General features: G+C 44.8%; 1 protein-coding gene across 3 annotated transcripts in view; it reads left to right on the forward strand.

Annotated features, from left to right (window-relative positions):
- Positions 1-246: 246 nt before the first annotated feature.
- Positions 247-12821, forward strand: part of LOC115109510 (ras association domain-containing protein 8-like) — a 60690-nt gene continuing 48115 nt past the window's right edge. For all 3 annotated transcript variants that reach the window (XM_065009791.1, XM_065009793.1, XM_029634465.2), the window contains exons 1-2: positions 247-421; positions 6216-6323. The gene's annotated coding sequence lies outside the window, so the exon portion shown is untranslated. The remainder of the gene's footprint in view (positions 422-6215; positions 6324-12821) is intronic.

Raw genomic sequence — 12821 nt, forward strand, 5'->3', positions numbered from 1 at the left:
ATTATTCTCTCTCTTTGTCTCTCTCTCTTCGTCTGTCTTTTTCATAAAATCTTCCCTGTCTCTTTTCTCGTTTTCGCTCTCTCTCTCTCGCACTCTCTATCTCTGTTTTTTTGTGTTAAGGGAACTGCAGTCATGTGACTTTTTTGTCTCAACACAATCACCAGTGTTTGTCATTGGTCGATTTCTTTGAAAGAGCATTGGTCTCCAGGGCGACAGAGAATGGCGGCACCACTTTACTTTTCTCTCCTGCTCCCACCCCTCCCCTCCACATCACGCTGAGTGTGTGGGGGGCTCTTATTCACTCCACTGGATCAGGTAGCAGTGTAACACTCTCTCACAGTGACAGGGCTGTTTCTCTCTCTTGCTCCTCTTTCACACCACCACAGAGACCCAGACAAACGGTTGGAGTCTACTAAACAAAGTGAGTAGTTGTTGGCTTTTTGTCCCATGTTTTGCAAGTTTGCTCTGTGTCTTTTTCTGTTGGCTGTCTTTGTCAAACTGTTGCTTTCAAGAGTGTTTTAATTCATGTGAAGTAATAGACGTTGATGTCGTTCTAAGGCAGATTGTAACAAAAAAACGAATGATAAAATCAGTCTGCAATTGAACTTTTTGTTTGCTTATGTGGCATTCACATTGTCTTCTGGCAACTGATGAAAAATGTTCTTACCAGTAGCTTATCTATTAAAGACATTACCATGGTAACGACAAGAGCAGAGCAATCACTTGAGTGTCTAAAGGTGAATGCAGGTCTAACATTGGCACAAATGTCTTGTCTTCATACCAGGTGAGGGTACATTTTTCAAAGCTCTCATGTAGGCTATTTACATTCTGAACATCTTTAAGGAGTCATAGAGTCATGTTGTTATTATTGCATGCTGACTAATAATCAATGAGTATGATTCATTTTCTGGCTAGATTGATGGTGGATTTCCTTTCCATAGGAAATTAAAATGGACAGGTAATTTTGGTGTAAAGCTGCATTAGCCCTAAACATGGACCTTACAGTTAGTTGTCTTAATTTCAGTGAAAGTCTATGGAAAAAAATTGTATTTAAACTGATGGCGTGACATCTGTGGTCTCAAGATTTGTGTTCTTAAAATCATTGGGTCGTATTGGTCGTGCAGTAGAGAAAGCTGCGATTTTGAGACTGCAGCTGTGAGCTGTCTGTGTTCCTTTGGCCTTGTCCCGACACAATCTTTGGGCTGTGTCTGTGAATTAGGCCACTTTCTCACATTTTTGCATGGCAACCGCCTTCAAGTGTTGTCCTCTTTTGGCTGTGTTTGGTATCCGTGACAACACCAGAAGCAGAGCTCTCGGCCACTCCCACAGGTGCACTCTTGTCTTGTCTGTCTAATGGCCAGAGGATCTACTGTTACACACACACACACACTGCTCGATTGACCTGGCTGTCCTGTGATACTTGACCTGCGCAGATCAGTCAGTTATCAGTTCCTACACAATAGAGCGGACATACCAGGTTCATTTCAGCATCTTTTTAGTCAGGGGAGACCAGTCGGGGGAGAGGTTATACTCAGAGCTGGGTTGCTGATATTAGAGACTGTATTGCTTGTCTGTGTCTTGTATGGGAAGGCTAATGTACGGGAGGCAGACTGGCTGGATCTAGACAGGGAGGCTAATGTACGGGAAGCAGACTGGATGGATCTAGACAGGGAGGCTAATGTATGGGAAGCAGACTGGCTGGATCTAGACAGGGAGGCTAATGTCCGGGAGGCAGACTGGCTGGATCTAGACAGGAAGGCTAATGTACCGGAAGCAGACTGGCTGGATCTAGTCAGGGAGACTAATGTACGGGAGGCAGACTGGCTGGATCTAGACAGGGAGGTTAATGTACGGGAAGCAGACTGGCTGGAGCTAGACAGGGAGGCTAATGTACGGGAGGCAGACTGGCTGGAGCTAGACAGGGAGGCTAATGTACCGGAGGCAGACTGGCTGGAGCTAGACAGGGAGGCTAATGTATGGGAGGCAGACTGGCTGGATCTAGACAGGAAGGCTAATGTACAGGAAGCAGACTGGCTGGATCTAGTCAGGGAGACTAATGTACGGGAAGCAGACTGGCTGGATCTAGACAGGGAGGCTAATGTACGGGAAGCAGACTGGCTGGATCTAGACAGACAGGGAGGCTAATGTACGGGAAGCAGACTGGCTGGATCTAGACAGACAGGGAGGCTAATGTACAGGAAGCAGACTGGCTGGATCTAGTCAGGGAGGCTAATGTACGGGAGGCAGACTGGCTGGATCTAGACAGGGAGGCTAATGGATGGGAAGCAGACTGGCTGGATCTAGACAGGGAGGCTAATGTACGGGAGGCAGACTGGCTGGATCTAGACAGGGAGGCTAATGTACGGGAAGAAGACTGGCTGGATCTAGACAGGGAGGCAGACTGGCTGGATCTAGACAGGAAGGCTAATGTACCGGAGGTAGACTGGCTGGATCTAGACAGGGAGGCTAATGTACGGGAGGTAGACTGGCTGGATCTAGACAGGGAGGCTAATGTACGGGAGGCAGACTGGCTGGATCTAGACTAGACAGGGAGGTTAATGTACGGGAGGCAGACTGGCTGGATCTAGACAGGGAGGCTAATGTACGGGAAGCAGACTGGCTGGATCTAGACAGGGAGGCTAATGTACGGGAAGCAGACTGGCTGGATCTAGACAGGGAGGCTAATGTACGGGAAGCAGACTGGCTGGATCTAGACAGGGAGACTAATGTACCGGAGACAGACTGGCTGGATCTAGACAGGGAGGCTAATGTACCGGAGGCAGACTGGCTGGATCTAGACAGGGAGGCTAATGTACGGGAGGCAGACTGGCTGGATCTAGACAGGGAGGCTAATGTACGGGAGGCAGACTGGCTGGATCTAGACAGGGAGGCTAATGTACCGGAGGCAGACTGGCTGGATCTAGACATGGAGGCTAATGTACCGGAGGCAGACTGGCTGGATCTAGACAGGGAGGCTAATGTACCGGAGGCAGACTGGATGGATCTAGACAGGGAGGCTAATGTACCGGAGGCAGACTGGCTGGATCTAGACAGGGAGGCTAATGTACCGGAGGGAGACTGGCTGGATCTAGACAGGGAGGCTAATGTACCGGAGGCAGACTGGCTGGATCTAGACAGGGAGGGTAATGTACTGGAGGCAGACTGGCTGGATCTAGACAGGAAGGCTAATGTACCGGAGGCAGACTGGCTGGATCTAGACAGGGAGGCTAATGTACCGGAGGCAGACTGGCTGGATCTAGACAGGGAGGCTAATGTACCGGAGGCAGACTGGCTGGACAGTTTGGGAAACAGCTGGTCTGTGACGAGTGAATAATTGTTTATCTACTCAAGATTTTAAGTGTGTTTGTGTGAGTGTGTGTGTGTGTGGGCTCACAGGAAGCTGTGGTGGAGTGTGTCATGGCTTTATCTATCCGTAGACATTAATACTTGACTAAGAAGAAACGGGGACTTGGGCCGCGTTGTTGCTCCCTGCTGCATGGTGCTTTGTATGATGTCACCCCTGGTGGTGTTAGTGTTTCTGTAGATTCTTTAGGCTACTAGATTATTTTTATGCCAGGTTCTGATGAGCCCTTTTACACTACCACTCTCTAGAATATGAGACGTACGGCATATTGTGAGGATGATATCTATAAAATAAATGTGCAGTAGAACAATACAAGTCCATTATGTGGCGGTTGTGTGCAGAGGGAAGGGGAGGGTGAGGGTGGGACGTACACTGACTCAACCAGCCACCCCACTGCACACACAGCAAGATGAATCATTTGATCCACAGAAGAGAAAGAGAAGTGGAGTGAAAGCCATTGAGACTTATTGTTCTAACAATAGATAGCCCTTTCCCCAAACATCAGAGAGAGAGAGAGAGAATGGCACAGACAGACAGACAGACAGACAGACAGACAGACAGACAGACAGACAGACAGACAGACAGACAGACAGACAGACAGATGGACGGACAGACAGATGGACGGACAGGGAGACGGACGGACAGGGAGACGGACGGACAGGGAGACGGACGGACGGACAGGCGGGGGGAGAGGGGGAGACAGACAGACAGGGGGAGAGGGAGACAGGGAGAGACAGGGAAAACAGGGAGAGACAGGGAAAACAGGGGGAGACAGGGAGACGGGGGGAGAGGGAGAACCAGACAGAGACAGGGCGTCAGTGCCTGCATTAGGGGACCTCACACACTCTCTGTTAGTCTTACTCTGTGTTTTTGTTCACCCCTGACCTCTGACCTCTAATCACCTGACTGGTCCATTTGCCCTAACCGGCAGTTCATGCCCTTCCACTACCAAAGCACATGCACCCCCACATGAGGATCTGTCTTTTTCAGCCATCTATTTCCTGTGTTTGAGGGTTACAAAATCCACTTGTCACTTAAATCTGGCTGGATTGATTGCTTTCATTTTACTCCTGCGACCCTTTCATACTCTTGCTTGTGTTGTTTTTTCTGCTGAAATGTTTGTAATGACCTGTCAAACACACCCCGTTAGTGGCTGAAATGGGCTGAATGGAATACATTATCTTTCCGTTGCATCTATAAGAATTCTAAAGCTTGGTCAAGGATTTAATGCATTGTCTTGACACTTAGATGAAAAGAAAGGTTCCCTTTTATTTTGAAAAAGAAATAATTCAATACAGTTGAAATGTTTACAAATTAGATGCGCTGAAATGAAACCACCCCCGAAAATGAACACTTGGATTATAGTGATATTATGTCTGGTCTCGCAAACAATGTAAAGTATGTATATATAGGTGTAATCTAGAGCCATGCCTGTTGATTTTTAATCTGAGGGCATCCTGCTATTGACACACATTGAATTTTGCAACAACAACCGCAATTAATGAAGCAGTCTAGACAGCTAGGTCTAGACAGCTCAGGTGAGTGCAGTAGGTCTAGACAGAGCAGGTGAGTGCAGTAGGTCTAGACAGAGCAGGTGTATGCAGTAGGTCTAGACAGAGCAGGTGAGTGCAGTAGGTCTAGACAGAGCAGGTGTATGCAGTAGGTCTAGACAGAGCAGGTGAGTGCAGTAGGTCTAGACAGAGCAGGTGTATGCAGTAGGTCTAGACAGAGCAGGTGAGTGCAGTAGGTCTAGACAGAGCAGGTGTATGCAGTAGGTCTAGACAGAGCAGGTGAGTGCAGTAGGTCTAGACAGAGCAGGTGTATGCAGTAGGTCTAGACAGAGCAGGTGTATGCAGTAGGTCTAGACAGAGCAGGTGTATGCAGTAGGTCTAGACAGAGCAGGTGTATGCAGTAGGTCTAGACAGAGCAGGTGAGTGCAGTAGGTCTAGACAGAGCAGGTGTATGCAGTAGGTCTAGACAGAGCAGGTGAGTGCAGTAGGTCTAGACAGAGCAGGTGAGTGCAGTAGGTCTAGACAGAGCAGGTGAGTGCAGTAGGTCTAGACAGAGCAGGTGAGTGCAGTAGGTCTAGACAGAGCAGGTGAGTGCAGTTACGTCTAGACAGAGCAGTTGAGTGCAGTAGGTCTAGACAGAGCAGGTGAGTGCAGTACGTCTAGACAGAGCAGGTGAGTGCAGTAGGTCTAGACAGAGCAGGTGAGTGCAGTAGGTCTAGACAGAGCAGGTGAGTGCAGTAGGTCTAGACAGAGCAGGTGAGTGCAGTAGGTCTAGACAGAGCAGGTGAGTGCAGTAGGTCTAGACAGAGCAGGTGAGTGCAGTTACGTCTAGACAGAGCAGTTGAGTGCAGTAGGTCTAGACAGAGCAGGTGAGTGCAGTACGTCTAGACAGAGCAGGTGAGTGCAGTAGGTCTAGACAGAGCAGGTGAGTGCAGTAGGTACAGCCCTGTTCCACCCCTTTATATTAATTAAGTAATATATGCAAATATACCCAGTATATTTATGCAAATGAGGCACATATCATTTTCTTTATTTTAACACAAAATATAAAACAATTGTGTGTGTGTGTGTGTTTATTTGATCATCTGTCTGTCCATCTCTGTCTGTTTATCCATCTTTCTCTTTCTCTCTCTCCCTCACTTGCTTGTCACTTGCTTGTTCCTCATTTGCTTGTCTTTCTGTTTCTCTCTCTGTCTGGCCTGGCGGTTTGTTATCCCACTCACCCCCACCACCAGAACTCCCACAATGCAGAGGAGCTGAGGGTTGGGGTTTGGGGTCAGTGTGTGATTTGAGCGTACTGTTGACTTAAACCCTGACTGGCTTTTGTGTTCCACACTGAGGTGCTCCATGCATGACTGAGCGAGAGAGCCCTTCCCTGCACTGGCTGTGGGATGACAACAAACTGGTCTAGACTGGATGACAGCAGAGGAAGAGATACAGGCTACCAGGTTCGCTTCTCTCTTTCCTATTGTTGACCTGATATATGAACCGTTTTAATGCACAGACAAGACAATGGCCTGTTGTAGTAGTACAGATGAAATGAGGTGGGATTATTATTAGGGATGCACGATATCGGTGAACATATCGGAATCGGACGATATTATCTAAAAATGCCAACATCGGTATCGACCCGATGTCTAGTTTAACGCCGATGTTAAAAACCGATGTCAAAGCTAACGTGCATACCTATATAACGTAATAACGCCACGTAAAATGTTGCGCTACACGTGCAACACAGCATTCCTAACCTAGCCCACAATGTCTGCTGTGTGGATCGAGCAGTCAACAAGTCGAGCAGTCATTTAAAGAGTAAGAACATTTCAGCGAGACAACTCAAAGGCGAGATCATGGAATTCATTGCCCTTGAAAATCAACCATTCTCTGTCGTGGGTGATGTTGGCTTTCGCCAACTGGTCAAGCACCAGTACACACTACCAAGTGCGCTGTTTTTCAGATGTTGCACTACCGGAGTTACACAGTAATAGCGTCACTGCTATTAGCTTCACGACATACTTACTATGGATTGCCGTATGGGTCATTGCATGTCAAAAAAGATACAGTAGCACTGTCTAAGCTGTACAAAAAAGTCTGCAAACAAGCAAACACCGGCCACAAACGATGTGTTTACAATACCCCGTTGGTAATAAAGCATTATTTGTTTGACCGCAACTTCTGGGGTAGCTGGCTTTAGCTTGGTACCTAGCTAGCACCAATACAACCAGCCTGAAAACAATGAGCAGTAGAAACTGCAGTTATTTTCATTATACTTAGCAATGATTTAGGAATCCTTGTGAGTAAGTATTAACTAGGTTGCCACTTGATGTTCGCCTATTGAAATTGAACTTCAGTTCATGAAAATAAATAACTAGCCAGCTACTTAACCCTGTTGCCCAAAGTGAACGTTATACACAGCCAGCTAGCTTTATCTGGCTAGTGAGACTCGACCGAATCGGGATATGTGTTGTGAAGCTAGCCACAATAGTGGAATTTGCGGTTTGCCTTCAAAGTAAAAGTATGTCATTGACAGTGATGCAAATGAATACAAATATTATAATTATTTTATTTTGAAGGCTAACCACAAAGTCCACTATTGTGGCTAGCTTCACAAAGATGGGTCCGACCACCATTAATCAAATAAGAACTGTCTTATAAATTAGGGTTATTTTAGATGATGACACCTAGCTATTTTTTTTTTTTTTTTAAACCTTTATTTAACTAGGCAAGTCAGTTAAGAACAAATTCTTATTTTCAATGACGGCCTAGGAACAGTGGGTTAACTGCCTGTTCAGGGGCAGAACGACAGATTTGTACCTTGTCTCGGGGGGTTTGAACTTGCAACCTTCCGGTTACTAGTCCAACGCTCTAACCACTAGGCTACCCTGCTGCCCCGGGGGCTAACTATAGCTACTGAAACAGATTGTCATGTTATTTGACCCAAACGGAGTTCCATCGAAATCCTGGTTGAGAATGAAATGACTGAACAAATGAACAACAAAACAGCACAGCAAGTTAGTGAAATAAATGTGTTTAGATGATGTTTTACTGCTAATGGGGACATACACTTGAAGTTGGAAGTTTACATACACTTAGGTTGGAGTCATTAAAACTCGTTTTTCAACCACTCCACAAATTTATTGTTAACAAACTGTAGTTTTGGCAAGTCTGTTAGGACACCTACTTTTTTTCTCCCCAATTTCGTGGTATCCAATTGTTAGTATCTACTATCTTGTCTCATCGCTACAACTCCCGTACGGGCTCGGGAGAGACGAAGTTTGAAAGTAATGCGTCCTCCGATACACAACTCAACCAAGCCGCACTGCTTCTTAACACAGCGCGCATCCAACTCGGAAGCCAGCCGCACCAATGTGTCGGAGGAAACACCGTGCTCCTGGCAACCTTGGTTAGCGTGCACTGCGCCCGGCTCGCCACAGGAGTCGCTGGTGCGCGATGAGACAAGGATATCCCTACCGGCCAAACCCTCCCTAACCCGGACGACGCTAGGCCAATTGTGCGTCGCCCCACGGACTAGGACACCTACTTTGTGCATGACACAAGTAATTTTTCCAACAATTGTTTACAGACACATTATTTCACTTATAATTCACTGTATCACAATTCCAGTGGGTCAGAAGTTTACATACACTAAGTTGACTGTGCCTTTAAACAGCTTGGAAAATTCTAGAAAATTATGTCATGGCTTTAGAAGCTTCTGATAGGCTAACTGACAGCATTTGAGTCAACTGGATGTGTACCTGTAAATGTATTTCAAGGCCTACCTTCAAACTCAGTGCCTCTTTGCTTGACATCATGGGAAAATCAAATGCCCCCAGAAAAAAATTGTAGACCTCCACAAGTCTGGTTCATCCTTGGGAGCAAAACGGCTGAAGGAACCACGTTCATCTGTACAAACAATAGTAAACACCATGGGACCACGCAGCCGTCATACCGCTCAGGAAGGAGACGCGTTCTGTCTCCTAGAGATGAACGTACTTTGCTGCGAAAAGTGCAAATCAATCCCAGAACAACAGCAAAGGACCTTGTCAAGATGCTGGAGGAAACAGGTACAAAAGTATCTATATCCACAGTAAAACGAGTCCTATATTGACATAACCTGAAAGGCCGCTCAGCAAGGAAGAAGCTACTGCTCCAAAACCGCCATAATAAAGCCAGACTAAGGTTTGCAACTGGACATGGGGACAAAGATCATACTTTTTGGAGAAATGTCCTCTGGTCTGTTGAAACAAAAATAGAGCAGTTTGGCCATAATGACCATCGTTATGTTTGGAGGAAAAAGTGGGAGGCTTGCAAGCCGAAGAACACCATCGCAACCGTGAAGCACGGGGGTGGCAGCATCATGTTGTGGGGGTGCTTTGCTGCTGGAGGGACTGGTGCACTTCACAAAATAGATGGCATCATAAGGAAGGAAAATGATGTGACTATATTGTAGCAACATCTCAAGACATCAGTCAGGAAGTTAAAGCTTGGTCGCAAATGGGTCTTCAAATGGACATTGACCCCAAGCAAACTTCCAAAGTTGTGGCAAAATGGCTTAAGGACAACAAAGTCAAGGTATTGGAGGGCCATCACAAAGCCCTGACCTCTGTCAGGAGCAATGGGCCAAAATTCACCCATTGTGGGAAGCTTGTGGGAAGCTGTGGGAAGCTTGTGGAAGGCTACCCGAAACGTTTGACCCAAGTTAAACAATTTAAAGGCAATGCTACCAAATACTAATTGAGTGTATGTGAACTTCTGACCCACTGGGAATGTGATGAAAGAAATAAAAACTGAAATAAATTGTTCTCTCTACTATTTTTCTGACATTTCACATTCTTAAAATAAAGTGGTGATCCTAACTGACCTAAGCCTGGGACTTTTTACTAGGATTAAATGTCAGGAATTGTGAAGAACTGAGTTTAAATGAATTTGGCTAAGGTGCATATAAACCTCCGACTTCAACTGTACGCAAATGCCAACAAAATAACAGTGTGTGTGTGTGTGTGTTGTGTGTGTGTGTGTGTGTGTGTGTGTAACCTTTTTTTTAACTAGGCAAGTCAGTTAAGAACAAATTCTTATTTATAATGATGGCCCGGACGACGCTGGGCCAATTGTGTGCCGCCCTATAGGACTCCCAATCATGGCCAGATGTGATACAGCCGGAATTCGAACCAACAACTGTTGTGACACCTCTTGCACTGAGATGCAGTGCCTTAGACCACTGCGTCCATGTGTGTGTGTTAACTGTTTAACTGTACTAGAATGCTTAAAAGGCCACTAAAATTTTAAATATCGGTTATCAGTATCGGTATCGTTTTTTTACAAGGAAAATATTGGATATCGGTATCGGCCAAAAATGTCATATCGATGCATCACTAATTATTACAATTTCCTAATGAGATCATAAAGATAGACTTACATTATTCCCTGATTGAGACAGGTTTCAGGGCATTGAGCCAGGTTTCAGGGCATTGAGCCAGTTTTCAGGGCATTGAGCCAGGTTTCAAGGCATTGAGCCATGTTTCAGGGCATTGAGCCAGGTTTCAAGGCATTGAGCCAGGATTCAGGGCATTGAGCCAGGTTTCAGGGCATTGAGCCAGGTTTCAGGGCATTGAGCCAGGTTTCAAGGCATTGAGCCAGGATTCAGGGCATTGAGCCAGGTTTCAGGGCATTGAGCCAGGTTTTCTGCCTATATTTAAGAGTAAACCATGCAAAGACTTAAGAGAAAGTCATCCAGCCCATCTTAATGATACACTGAGCAGAGCTACAATGCAGGAGCTATAGTTTGACCCTGACCATAATGATAGCTCTGCTAGGAAGGAAAAACAAAACATTACTATTACCTTGGTCTTACTTACCCTGAACATGTCTATGTCAACAAAAGTTCAAAACTCAGAGTGTGTCATTGCAATCCAGGGATGGCTTCAATTGGACAAACAATGAAGCAAACATTGGAAAAAAAGGAAAAACATTATCAATGTTCTTATTGGACTGTAGTCCCTTTTTAGGTAAACATTTTTTCTCATGTTTGCTCCTATTGAACAGGACCCTGTCTGATTCTACTTCTTGTTTGTTTTAAAGACCTGTCCCACTGGGCACAGACGTCCGTTCAACGTCCAGTTTTGATTTACATTTGGTTGAGTTGTCAACTAACGTGAATTCACAGTGAAATCAACAAACGTTTTCACCATGTTATTGGATTTTGGTTAAAAAGTGGGTGAAAAAAAGACGACATGCCCTGACGTTGATGACTCTTTGCAAATCCAATAAATTTTCCATCGTTGATTTTTGGGGGTTGGAATGACATGGAAACAAGGATGATTTAACCAGTTTTTGCCCAGTGCGGTGTCTATCTGTCCTGTTCCCACTTGCTGAATGAGGTTTTCTGGGAAACGGGGGAACAAGAGAGGGAGGTCTAATCTCTGAAGAGGGGGAGGGGAGACAGTTGAGCCTTAGACAATGCTATTCAAGACTGATGCAGAACAGCCAAAAAAAAAAACTCAGCCCACTACCCTCCGCAGGACCTAATTGAGAGAGTCCCAGGAAAGACCGGTCTATTTATCATTCTCAAATCAAACAAATGTTATTGGTTGCGTACACATATTTAGCAGATGTTATCGAGGGTGTAGCTAAATGCTTGTGTTCCTAGCTCCAACAGTGCAGTAATACCTAACAATACAGAACAATGCACACAATCCAGATGATACAAATAAAGGAATTAAGAAATATAGAAATATTAGAACGAGCAATGGACAATATATGATTAGAAAATGTGTGCACAGCAGTACTTATATAGAATGAGCCGTGTCTAGAATACAGTATATACAATACATATGAAGTGGGTCAAACAGTATGTAAACATTATTAAATTGAGCAGTGTTCAATGACTATGTACATAGGGCAGCATTGTCTAAGGTGCAGGGTCGAGTACCGGGTAGTTGCCGGCTAGTAACAGTGGCTAAAGTTTAGGGCAGGGTACTGGGCAGAGGCCGGCTAAAATACTTGAAAGTACTACTTAAGTAGTTTTTGGGGGTATCTGTACTTTACTTTTACTTTACTACATTCCTAAAGAAAATTATGTACTTTTTACTCCATACATTTTTCATGACATGCAAAAGTACACCATTCTTTAGCTTAGAATCTTGGTAATCGAACCGCTTTGTCCGATTTACAATGGGCTTTATGGCAAAAGCATAGCATTTGATCGTCTGAGGACAGCGCCTCAGCCACTTCCTGCATTAACATAAATTCATAACCTGCACAGGTGTCACAAAAAATAGTGATAAAATAAATCACGTACCTCTGAAGATCTTCATCTTTTTGCAATCCAAAGGGTCCCAGTTACACAATGAATGGTCGTTTTGTTCGATAAAGTCTTTTATATCCCCAAAAAGTCAGTTTAGTTGACGCGCTTCATTCAATAATCCGCTGGTTTCTCCTCATTCAAAATGCATACAAAATGAATCCCAAACGTTACAAATATACTTCGTCCAAACAAGTCAAACAACCTAATCAACCTAATCCTAATCAATCCTCAGGCACCCTAATATGCAAATAAACAATAAAATTGAAGACGGAAAATAGTATGTACATTCCCGGAGATAAATAACCAAGTGCGCGCCCTCACTGGAGCTCGCCACAAACATTTTCCAACCAAGCAGAGGCATAACGAAGTCAGAAATAGCGATGAAATAAATCGCTTACCTTTTTGAAGATCTTCATATTTTTGCAATCCAAAGGGTCCCAGTTATACAATGAATGGTAGTTTTGTTCAATAACGTCCTTCTTTATATCCCAAAAAATGTCAGTTTATTTGGCGCGTTTGATTCAGAAATACACCTGTTCCAACTCGCCCAACATGCCTACAAAGGAATCTAAAAAGTTGTAGACTTCGTCCAAACAATTCAAACAACATTTCTAATCCAACCTCAGGTACCCTAATATGTAAATAA

This window comes from Oncorhynchus nerka, linkage group LG25, assembly GCF_034236695.1.
Source record: "Oncorhynchus nerka isolate Pitt River linkage group LG25, Oner_Uvic_2.0, whole genome shotgun sequence".
In the NCBI taxonomy this organism is placed as follows: domain Eukaryota; kingdom Metazoa; phylum Chordata; class Actinopteri; order Salmoniformes; family Salmonidae; genus Oncorhynchus; species Oncorhynchus nerka.